The sequence below is a fragment of the Diplotaxodon limnothrissa genome, linkage group LG15 (genome assembly GCF_057381915.1).
Source record: "Diplotaxodon limnothrissa isolate DT_005_m linkage group LG15, D_limnothrissa_male_GT1.1, whole genome shotgun sequence".
Taxonomy (NCBI): Eukaryota; Metazoa; Chordata; class Actinopteri; order Cichliformes; family Cichlidae; genus Diplotaxodon; species Diplotaxodon limnothrissa.
Genome location: NC_140610.1, coordinates 43997104 through 44006784, shown reverse-complemented (window position 1 = coordinate 44006784; position 9681 = coordinate 43997104). Strand labels below are relative to the sequence as shown.

The following is a 9681-nucleotide window of genomic DNA, read 5'->3' as shown; positions in this document are numbered from 1 at the left end:
TCCAAGGCAACAACATGTTAAGGTCCGTATCAGCTTAGAACGATAACATTACGGTACCACTTTCCGCCATCTTTTATTTCTTCTTCACGTTCTCATTTTTCCCCTTTCCAAAGTAACCAAACCCATATTACAAAGCAGCCACTAGAGGGAGCTCTAGGGCAGTTTACAACTATGATATCCAATTTAAGTTATAAAAGGCAGAACAGATATTATTGATGCAATGAACTGCAAAAAATACTGTGCTGCTCTTTTTCTTGACTGGAAGCTTGAAGCTTTTTGACACAATAACCATGCCATTTTAGTAAACAGACTAAACAATATTGGTTTATCTTTAATTTCTTTGTCAAATTACTTTCTTCTTCCTCTTTTCTCCCAGTACCCAAAGGAGTTCCTCAGGGCTCCATATTAGGACCGTTGGTCTTTATCTCTATATGAATAACCTTTCTGATAATTTATCAAATGCAGCATTCCATCTTTTTGCAGATGACACAACTATTTATTCTTCATCTCCTACAGTAGCACAAACCCTTGAATTTCTGCAGTCTGCCTTCAGTCCCATTTAACTTAACTTACGGTGTTAAATGTAGACAAATCCGAGTTCATGTTGTTCTCAAATGGCAGAGTTGTTTCCTAAAAATAAAACAATTCAAGGTGCTGAAATTGTTCACATCTTAAAAGTATCTAGGTATTATTATAGATCAGAATTTGCCAATTATAGAAGTGTACACTAAAAGAGAAAGTATGCTGTATAGTGCAGACTAGGACCTGAGGCACCACACCAGCTCCAGCTGCAGCATCAAGAGCCTTTGAGTCTGTCTCTCTCTCTCTTCAACCCACCTGCCAGTCATTAAGCAATTAATTCACTACCACAGAAGTCACAGTCTAGTGTGCTAGCTGTGGTTTATATACATGTTTCTTGCTCTTTGACAATGTCTAAAAAAATAGTTTTTCTATAAATTTTGAAACATTCTGAGAAAAAAAATTGTCTCTTTCAGTTCAAATAACACATTTTGGATATTTTCTTTCAAGGCCATGGGGACAATAGATGCTGTTTTTATTGAGTCAACAAACTCTGTCTTCTTAGTAATGGTTCTGATTGTGCTGATACTGATCCTCTTCATCTCTTCCTCAAGCTTCAGTTCCAAAAGAAATGTAAAGGAGCCCCCAGGACCGAGAGCATTTCCCCTACTGGGGAATCTTCTGCAGCTGGACCTGAAAAGACTTGATATCTCATTAATGGAGGTCAGTTTTTTTTGTGGCAACTTTTCAGGGATTTTTTTCCCCCCCTGTGGCAGCTTTTTCACCTTTGATCTTCCGATGTCTGTGAAAATATCAACATACTCCACTGTTCTTAGTTATTTAAGAAATATGGATCAGTCTTCACCATCTATCTGGGACCTAAAAAAAGTGGTGGTACTGGCAGGATACAGGACAGTGAAGGAGGCACTTGTTGATTGCATGTTTGCATGTGAAGACAAGATTATGGAGGAATGTCAATACCTATTGATATTTTCAAGAAATCTAAAGGTACAGTTGAGTTTGTTTAAACTGGGATGAACTAGTATTATCTGAAATTTTACTTAAATATCTTTTTTTTCCTTTTTTGGGGGGGAGGGCACAGGAGAAGCTTTTGATACAACCCAACCAATTAACTGTGCAGTCTCTAACATAATCTGCTCCATTGTCTATGGACACAGATTTGAATATGATGATTCAATCATTTGCTAATGTTAATGTCTATGTGCAACGTGTTGCAATTTTTTCTGTTAATCAATAGAGAGAGATTATTTTCATAGTGGAGTCTTTGTTTTGTTTTTTTGTTTTTTTTGTAAAGAATAACTTTTGTTCTTGAACCTGCATCACAGAGCTTTGAAGTAAATGTAAAATAAGTGTTGGACAACTTTTTTTTATACTACTGAAGCTCCTTAAACTTTATTTTAGTGACTTTGCTGTTAAATGTCTATGGGCAGAAGGCTGGGATTATCAAAAGTCACTTCCATGATGATAACCTTTTAATTACAGTAATGAATCTGTTTGCTGCCGGCAAACACTGAGATGAGATGGGCACTTCTGCTTATAGCCAAATATCCAAAGATATAGGGTGAGGTGCCTGAGTAATCCTCGATTTGAAAATGCCAATGGACAGGAAGGAGTGACCATAACAAAATCAAAGGAAAGAAGTGATGTAAATTGCATTTCTTGACTATACAGTGGGGCAAAAAAGTATTTAGTCAGCCACCGATTGTGCAAGTTCCCCCACTTAAAATGATGACAGAGGTCAGTAATTTGCACCAGAGGTACACTTCAACTGTGAGAGACAGAATGTGGAAAAAAAAATCCATGAATCCACATGGTAGGATTTGTAAAGAATTTATTCGTAAATCAGGGTGGAAAATAAGTATTTGGTCAATAACAAAAATACAACTCAATACTTTGTAACATAACCTTTGTTGGCAATAACAGAGGTCAAACGTTTACTATAGGTCTTTACCAGGTTTGCACACACAGTAGCTGGTATTTTGGCCCATTCCTCCATGCAGATCTTCTCGAGAGCAGTGAAGTTTTGGGGCTGTCGCCGAGCAACACGGACTTTCAACTCCCGCCACAGATTTTCTATGGGGTTGAGGTCTGGAGACTGGCTAGGCCACTCCAGGACTTTCAAATGCTTCTTACGGAGCCACTCCTTTGTTGCCCGGGCGGTGTGTTTTGGATCATTGTCATGTTGGAAGACCCAGCCTCGTTTCATCTTCAAAGTTCTCACTGATGGAAGGAGGTTTTGGCTCAAAATCTCACGATACATGGCCCCATTCATTCTGTCCTTAACACGGATCAGTCGTCCTGTCGCCTTGGCAGAAAAACAGCCCCATAGCATGATGTTTCCACCCCCATGCTTCACAGTAGGTATGGTGTTCTTGGGATGCAACTCAGTATTCTTCTTCCTCCAAACACGACGAGTTGAGTTTATACCAAAAAGTTCTACTTTGGTTTCATCTGACCACATGACATTCTCCCAATCCTCTGCTGTATCATCCATGTGCTCTCTGGCAAACTTCAGACGGGCCTGGACATGCACTGGCTTCAGCAGCGGAACACGTCTGGCACTGCGGGATTTGATTCCCTGCCGTTGTAGTGTGTTACTGATGGTGACCTTTGTTACTTTGGTCCCAGCTCTCTGCAGGTCATTCACCAGGTCCCCCCGTGTGGTTCTGGGATCTTTGCTCACCGTTCTCATGATCATTTTGACCCCACGGGATGAGATCTTGCGTGGAGCCCCAGATCGAGGGAGATTATCAGTGGTCTTGTATGTCTTCCATTTTCTGATGATTGCTCCCACAGTTGATTTTTTTCACACCAAGCTGCTTGCCTATTGTAGATTCACTCTTCCCAGTCTGGTGCAGGTCTACAATACTTTTCCTGGTGTCCTTCGAAAGCTCTTTGGTCTTGGCCATGGCGGAGTTTGGAGTCTGACTGTTTGAGGCTGTGGACAGGTGTCTTTTATACAGATGATGGGTTCAAACAGGTGCCATTCATACAGGTAACGAGTGGGGGACAGAAAAGCTTCTTACAGAAGACGTTACAGGTCTGTGAGAGCCAGAGATTTTCCTTGTTTGAGGTGACCAAATACTTATTTTCCACCCTGATTTACGAATAAATTCTTTACAAATCCTACCTTGTGAATTCATGGATTTTTTTTTCACATTCTGTCTCTCACAGTTGAAGTGTACCTCTGGTGCAAATTACTGACCTCTGTCATCATTTTAAGTGGGGGAACTTGCACAATCGGTGGCTGACTAAATACTTTTTTGCCCCACTGTAGCTTAGGGTTTTCAGAGATAAAATGTGTCCACTTTGTCTTTCATGTACCAGAAGAGGTCCAGGAGGAGCTGAGGAGGGTCATAGAAGACCAACAGGTGCAGGTTGCTGACAGGAAAAGTCTGCCCTTCACTGACACCGTCATCCATGAGATACAGAGACTGAGCAGCATCATCCCCACTACACTTCCCCACAAAACCACCCGAGACATTTCAGTCTAACCTTCTCGATAAAGTGAGAAGGTTAGACTGAATAACCCACCTCCTATATTCTCATTGGTTTAACTGAATGCATAAAACTGAATCTTGAAGGCAGGTTGTTAAGCAACTGCAGAAAGAGGGGAATGATTGGCCTTAGAAAACACGTATGTGCTGTTTCTTTTCATTCCGGTCCTTTTTGTGCCTCATGTGCTAATGGGGTTTTGCCAGTAGGGGGCGCTGTATTTGAGAGGGCTCATGAATGCCTCTATAAAAGAAGACTGATTTGTGAATGGGAGAATAAAAATGTTTGGAGCAGACGCTCGCGAAACACAAGTGGATGCTGTGTAATTATTCAAAGCTATACGAAGACAACACATGGTACCAGGAGTAAAAGTGGGAGAGCGGAAGCGATAGTAGCTCAAAGTTCTGTTTGAGATGGAAAGTTTGAAGCCTCCGGAAGGACTGAAACTGGTGGGGAATGTGGACAGCAACTGGCGGTGTTTTAAGCAGCAGTTTGAGCTGTACATGGCTGCCATGGGACTGGACTCTAAACCCGATGCCAGGAAAATTGCATTGCTGCTCACGGTAGCTGGTCCTCAAGCCATTGAAGTCTTCAACACGTTTGAGTTTGAGGAAGTTGGTGACAGGAATAAGTATGACAGAATGGTTGAAAAGTTTGATGCACACTGTTCACCACAGAAGAACACAGTATATGAAAGATATGTTTTCCAATCTCGGATGCAGCAACCAGAAGAAACTTTTGATTGCTTTGTGACTGATTTGAAGCTAAAGGCACAGTCATGTGATTTTGGAGAGCTGAAAGATTCTATGGTTCGTGATCAAATTGTGTATGGGATCCATGATAAATGGACTAGAGAACGGCTGCTCAGAGATTCCAAGTTAACTCTGGATGAAGCAGAAAGACTGTGTCATGCGAGTGAGTTAGCCCTGCAGCATGCAAAGACATTTAATGAGACGAGCGTCGCTGCAGTACCTGATAGTGCAAGAATAGCTGTGGTTAAAAAGAAAATGAGGAAGAATATGTCGCAGAAGCCCAGCAATGATGATACAGTGTACTCCTGTAAGCGATGTGGTAGCAGACATGAACCTAGACAGTGTCCAGCTTATGGCAAAAGATGTTTGAAATGCGATGGGAAAAATCATTTTGCCAAACAATGTCTGTCGGAAGCCAAACCCAAATCAGTGCATGTAGTTGAAGAGACTGACTTAAGCGAGACTTTCTTTGTGGGCATAGTGTCACTTGAGGATGTAAAAAGTGAGCATAACGAAGCAGAGGACAGTGAGCGATGCTCAGATTATGAAGACACATGGATTGTTTCACTCCCAATACAAGGAGCTTTGGTGGCACTAAGGATTGATACAGGTGCGCAGGCGAACCTAATCAGCATGACAGAGATCCATGCCATGAAACCAAAGCCCAAAATAATAAAGAAAAGAGTACCTCTAAAAGACTACAATGGAAAGTATATTGAGAGCAGTGGTCAATGCAGGCTTAAAGTGACAATAAAACATAAAGATTATGATGTATTGTTTAATGTTGTTCCAGAAGGTCGTGAATCACTGCTGGGTGGCGTGACATCCAAAAGATTGAACCTAGTAGAAAGAGTGTATCACATCAGCTGTCCAGAAACAGAAAGTGGACAGCGCGGAGCAGTTGACTCCATTGTACAGCATTATGAGGATATCTTCAAAGGTTTGGGATGTCTACCATGCAATTACAGTATCCAGCTGAAAGAGGATGCAAAGCCAGTGATCCATGCACCACGTAGAGTCCCAGCTCCACTGAAGGACCGTTTAAAGAAAGAACTTAACAGGATGTTACAGTTGCAGGTCATTACAAAAGTGGAAGAACCGACTGCGTGGGTAAACTCAATGGTGTGTGTGGATAAAAGGAATAAAAACAATGATTTGAGAATATGCATGGACCCTGGCAATTTAAATCAAGCCATAAAACGTGAGCACTACCAGATACCAAAGCGTGAAGAGGTTGCAAGTGAAATGGCAGGTGCCAAATACTTTTCAAAGCTAGATGCAGCACAGGGTTTTTGGCAAATAAAGCTGGATGAGAAAAGTTCAAAATACTGTACTTTCAATACACCTTTTGGCAGGTATAGATTCCTCAGAATGCCATTTGGCATAATCTCAGCATCTGAGATTTTTCATCGTGCCATGGACAACATGTTAGAGGGTTTACAAGGTGTTCGCTGTTATGTTGATGATGTGGTTATATGGGGCTCCACCCTACAAGAACATAATGAAAGACTGGTGAAGGTGCTGCAGCGGATGAGGGAGAATGGATTGAAGCTAAATCGTGACAAGTGTCATTTTGGTGTGAAGGAAATAACATTTCTGGGAGACAAATTCTCTGCTGGAGGTATTGAGCCAGATGAAAGAAAAGTAAAAGCCATCGCAACAATGCCACGCCCGACAGATAAGAGAGGTGTGCTCACAGTGATGGGAATGATAAACTTTGTAGGAAAATTCATACCTAACTTGTCAGTGAGAACATCAGCACTAAGGGAGTTACTTCGTGATTCCATAGAATTTAAATGGTCAGCGAGGCATGAACAAGAATGGAATGATTTGAAAACCACACTGACAACGCGCCCGGTGCTTGCCTATTATGATCCAACTAAGAGTCTGAAAATCTCGACAGATGCCTCAAAGGATGGGCTTGGAGCTGTTTTACTTCAGGCTGAAGAAGGGAGTTGGAAACCAGTTGCTTATGCTTCTAGATCCATGACTAAGTCTGAAACCAGATATGCTCAGATTGAGAAAGAATGTCTCGGACTGGCATATGGACTTGATATTTTTCACTGTTATGTTTATGGTCTTCCTACCTTTACAGTTGAGACAGATCATCGTCCTTTGGTGTCAATCATTAAGAAAAATCTGAATCAGATGTCGCCGAGGATTCAACGTCTCATGATGAAACTGCAAAGGTACAGCTTTGACTTGATATACACACCAGGAAAGCATTTAGCTTTAGCGGATGCACTGTCGCGAGCATCAGAGGTGTGTCACGCAAGCTCCACTGAGAAAGAAGTAGACGATCATGTTAATATGATAGTGGAGTCTCTGCCAGTGTCTGACGCAAAGATAAAACAAATATGCGAGGAGACAGCTGCAGACAGGGAGCTGCAAACGGTGATGGAAAATATCCAAGTAGACTGGCCCAAAGGGTCTTGTTCAAAGTATTATCATGTTAGATCGGAGCTCAATGTGGTAAATGGACTGCTGTTGAGAGGCAATAGGATTGTGATACCACATAGTCTGAGACAGCTGATACTTCAAAGAATACATGAGGGACATCTGGGAATAGAAAAGTGTAAAAGGAGGGCTAGAGACACTGTGTACTGGCCTGGCATTAATAAAGACATTGAGACCATGGTCGGAAAGTGTGAAACATGTAACAAGTTTCAGAGCAGACAGGCAAGAGAACCCATGATGATTCCTGAACTTCCTACAGCGCCTTGGAGGAAAGTCGGAACAGATTTATTTCATTTTAATGGGAAAGACTATCTGTTGGTGATAGATTATTACTCTAACTTTCCTGAGATTGCTCTGCTTACAAGTACAACTGCTAATAATGTGATCACACATGTGAAGTCTATCTTTTCCAGGCATGGAATACCTGAAACTGTCATTAGTGACAATGGTCCTTGCTATAATTGCAAAGAATGGCAGAATTTCGCAAGAGAATACGGCTTTAAACATGTCACATCAAGTCCTCAACATCCACAGGCAAATGGCAAGGCTGAAAAAGGAGTGCATATCATCAAGCAGCTTCTGAAGAAGGCTACAGACAGTCGATCAGATCCTTATTTAGCTATGCTGAGCTACAGGACTGCTCCTCTTGACTGTGGTTTATCCCCTGCAGAATTGCTGATGAATCGTAAGCTACACACAACTTTGCCCTGCTATGCAGAAAGCAAGCAGAGTGAAGAAATTATAAAAAAGCAGGAGCATCTGAAATGGAAGCAAAAACTGCAATACGACAAGGGAACAAGAGCACTTGGATTGCTTGCAAAGGATGATGTAGTGAGAATCCAAGATCAGAATGCATGGAGCAGGAAAGCCATTGTTCTTCAGGAAGCAGGTCCGAGATCATATGACGTAAGAACTGAAGAAGGTCATGTGTTCAGAAGGAACCGTCGTAACTTGCTGAAGACTAAAGAGACATTTCAGGAGGAACAATATGGTGAGGAAGATGAAAATGTTGATGTGTCACATGCAGAGATAGTGTCTGGTTTAAAACCACTGGATGGACATGAGCATGTGGAGAAAAGTGCAGTTGTTTCAGAACCTGTATTGAGGAGGTCAGAGCGTAAGGTCAAAAGACCAGTTAGGCTTAATCTGTAAAGCTATGACTGGATTTGTTTTTATCTTATATTCTGATGGTGTTGGAAAAAAAATATATATTGATGTAAAACAATTCAGAGAAAAGGGGATGTGGTGATGTGTGGGTGTTCATGTGCTAATGGGGTTTTGCCAGTAGGGGGCGCTGTATTTGAGAGGGCTCATGAATGCCTCTATAAAAGAAGACTGATTTGTGAATGGGAGAATAAAAATGTTTGGAGCAGACGCTCGCGAAACACAAGTGGATGCTGTGTAATTATTCAAAGCTATACGAAGACAACACACTGCCTTCTCGTTATTATTCCCCATATAGAGGATTTTCCATTTCTGTATTGTAATTTGTGTTTCCTTTCTTGACACCTGTCCTGCATGATCCAGAGGAGTGGGAGAGACCACGCAGCTTTTATCCTGCTCACTTCCTGGACAAAGAGAAAAAGTTTGTTAAGTGAGATGCCTTCATTCCATTTTCTGCAGTTTTGTGAGCTCAGCCATCATTGCTTAGGTTACATCTACTGACAGGACAGCTGAAGTTATTCTTCAATTGTCTCTTACAGGTCGCAGGGTTTGCCTCGGAGAGAGTCTGGCCAGGATGGAGCTCTTCCTCTTCTTCAGCACCCTCCTGCACCATTTTCGTTTCGCTCCTGCACCTGGAGTTTCAGAGGATGAATTGGCTCTCACGCTAAGTGTGGGCGCTACTCTCGGACCTTCACCTCACAAACTGTATGCTGTTTCCTGTATGTGATGGAGAGAAATTCTTGACAAAAGTTGTCCTAGCCTGTACAAAGAACTGAATCATCTGGGTGTAATCTTTTTTTTTTCTTCTGTTTTTTTTCTTTCTACTAAACAATAAGAGTAATTTGCCATAGAAATGTACGCCAGAATCATCAGTACTGATGTTTTCTTGGATGTGTGTGTAAAAGAATTTGTTTTTTCTTTTATTAGTTAGACAAAAGATGGATCATATATGGATACAAAAAACTGTTTTTTATTTTCTTTTTTTGTTTTGTTCTGTCTTGTTATTTCTCCCCATGGATGATTTATCTCTCCTTAGAACAGCAGCATATGTCCATATTTTCACAGACATCGGAAGACCAAATGTTGCTGTTCTTAGGTATTTAAGAAATATGGATCCATTATCACAGTCTATCTGGGACCTAAAATAGTGATGGTTTTGCAGAATTCAAGACTGTGAAGGACACACTTGTTGGTTATGAAATAGTCTTTGGAAATAAAACAATTGCATTTTGAAAAAGAATTTAGACAAGGGCGTGGTAAGAAAACTATCAAA

At 41.3% G+C, this 9681-nt stretch overlaps 1 pseudogene; it reads left to right on the top strand.

Moving 5' to 3' along the window:
- Nucleotides 1–1032: 1032 nt before the first annotated feature.
- LOC146618096 (cytochrome P450 2K1-like) lies at nucleotides 1033–9135 on the top strand (annotated as a pseudogene).
- The last annotated feature ends 546 nt before the right edge of the window (nucleotides 9136–9681 follow it).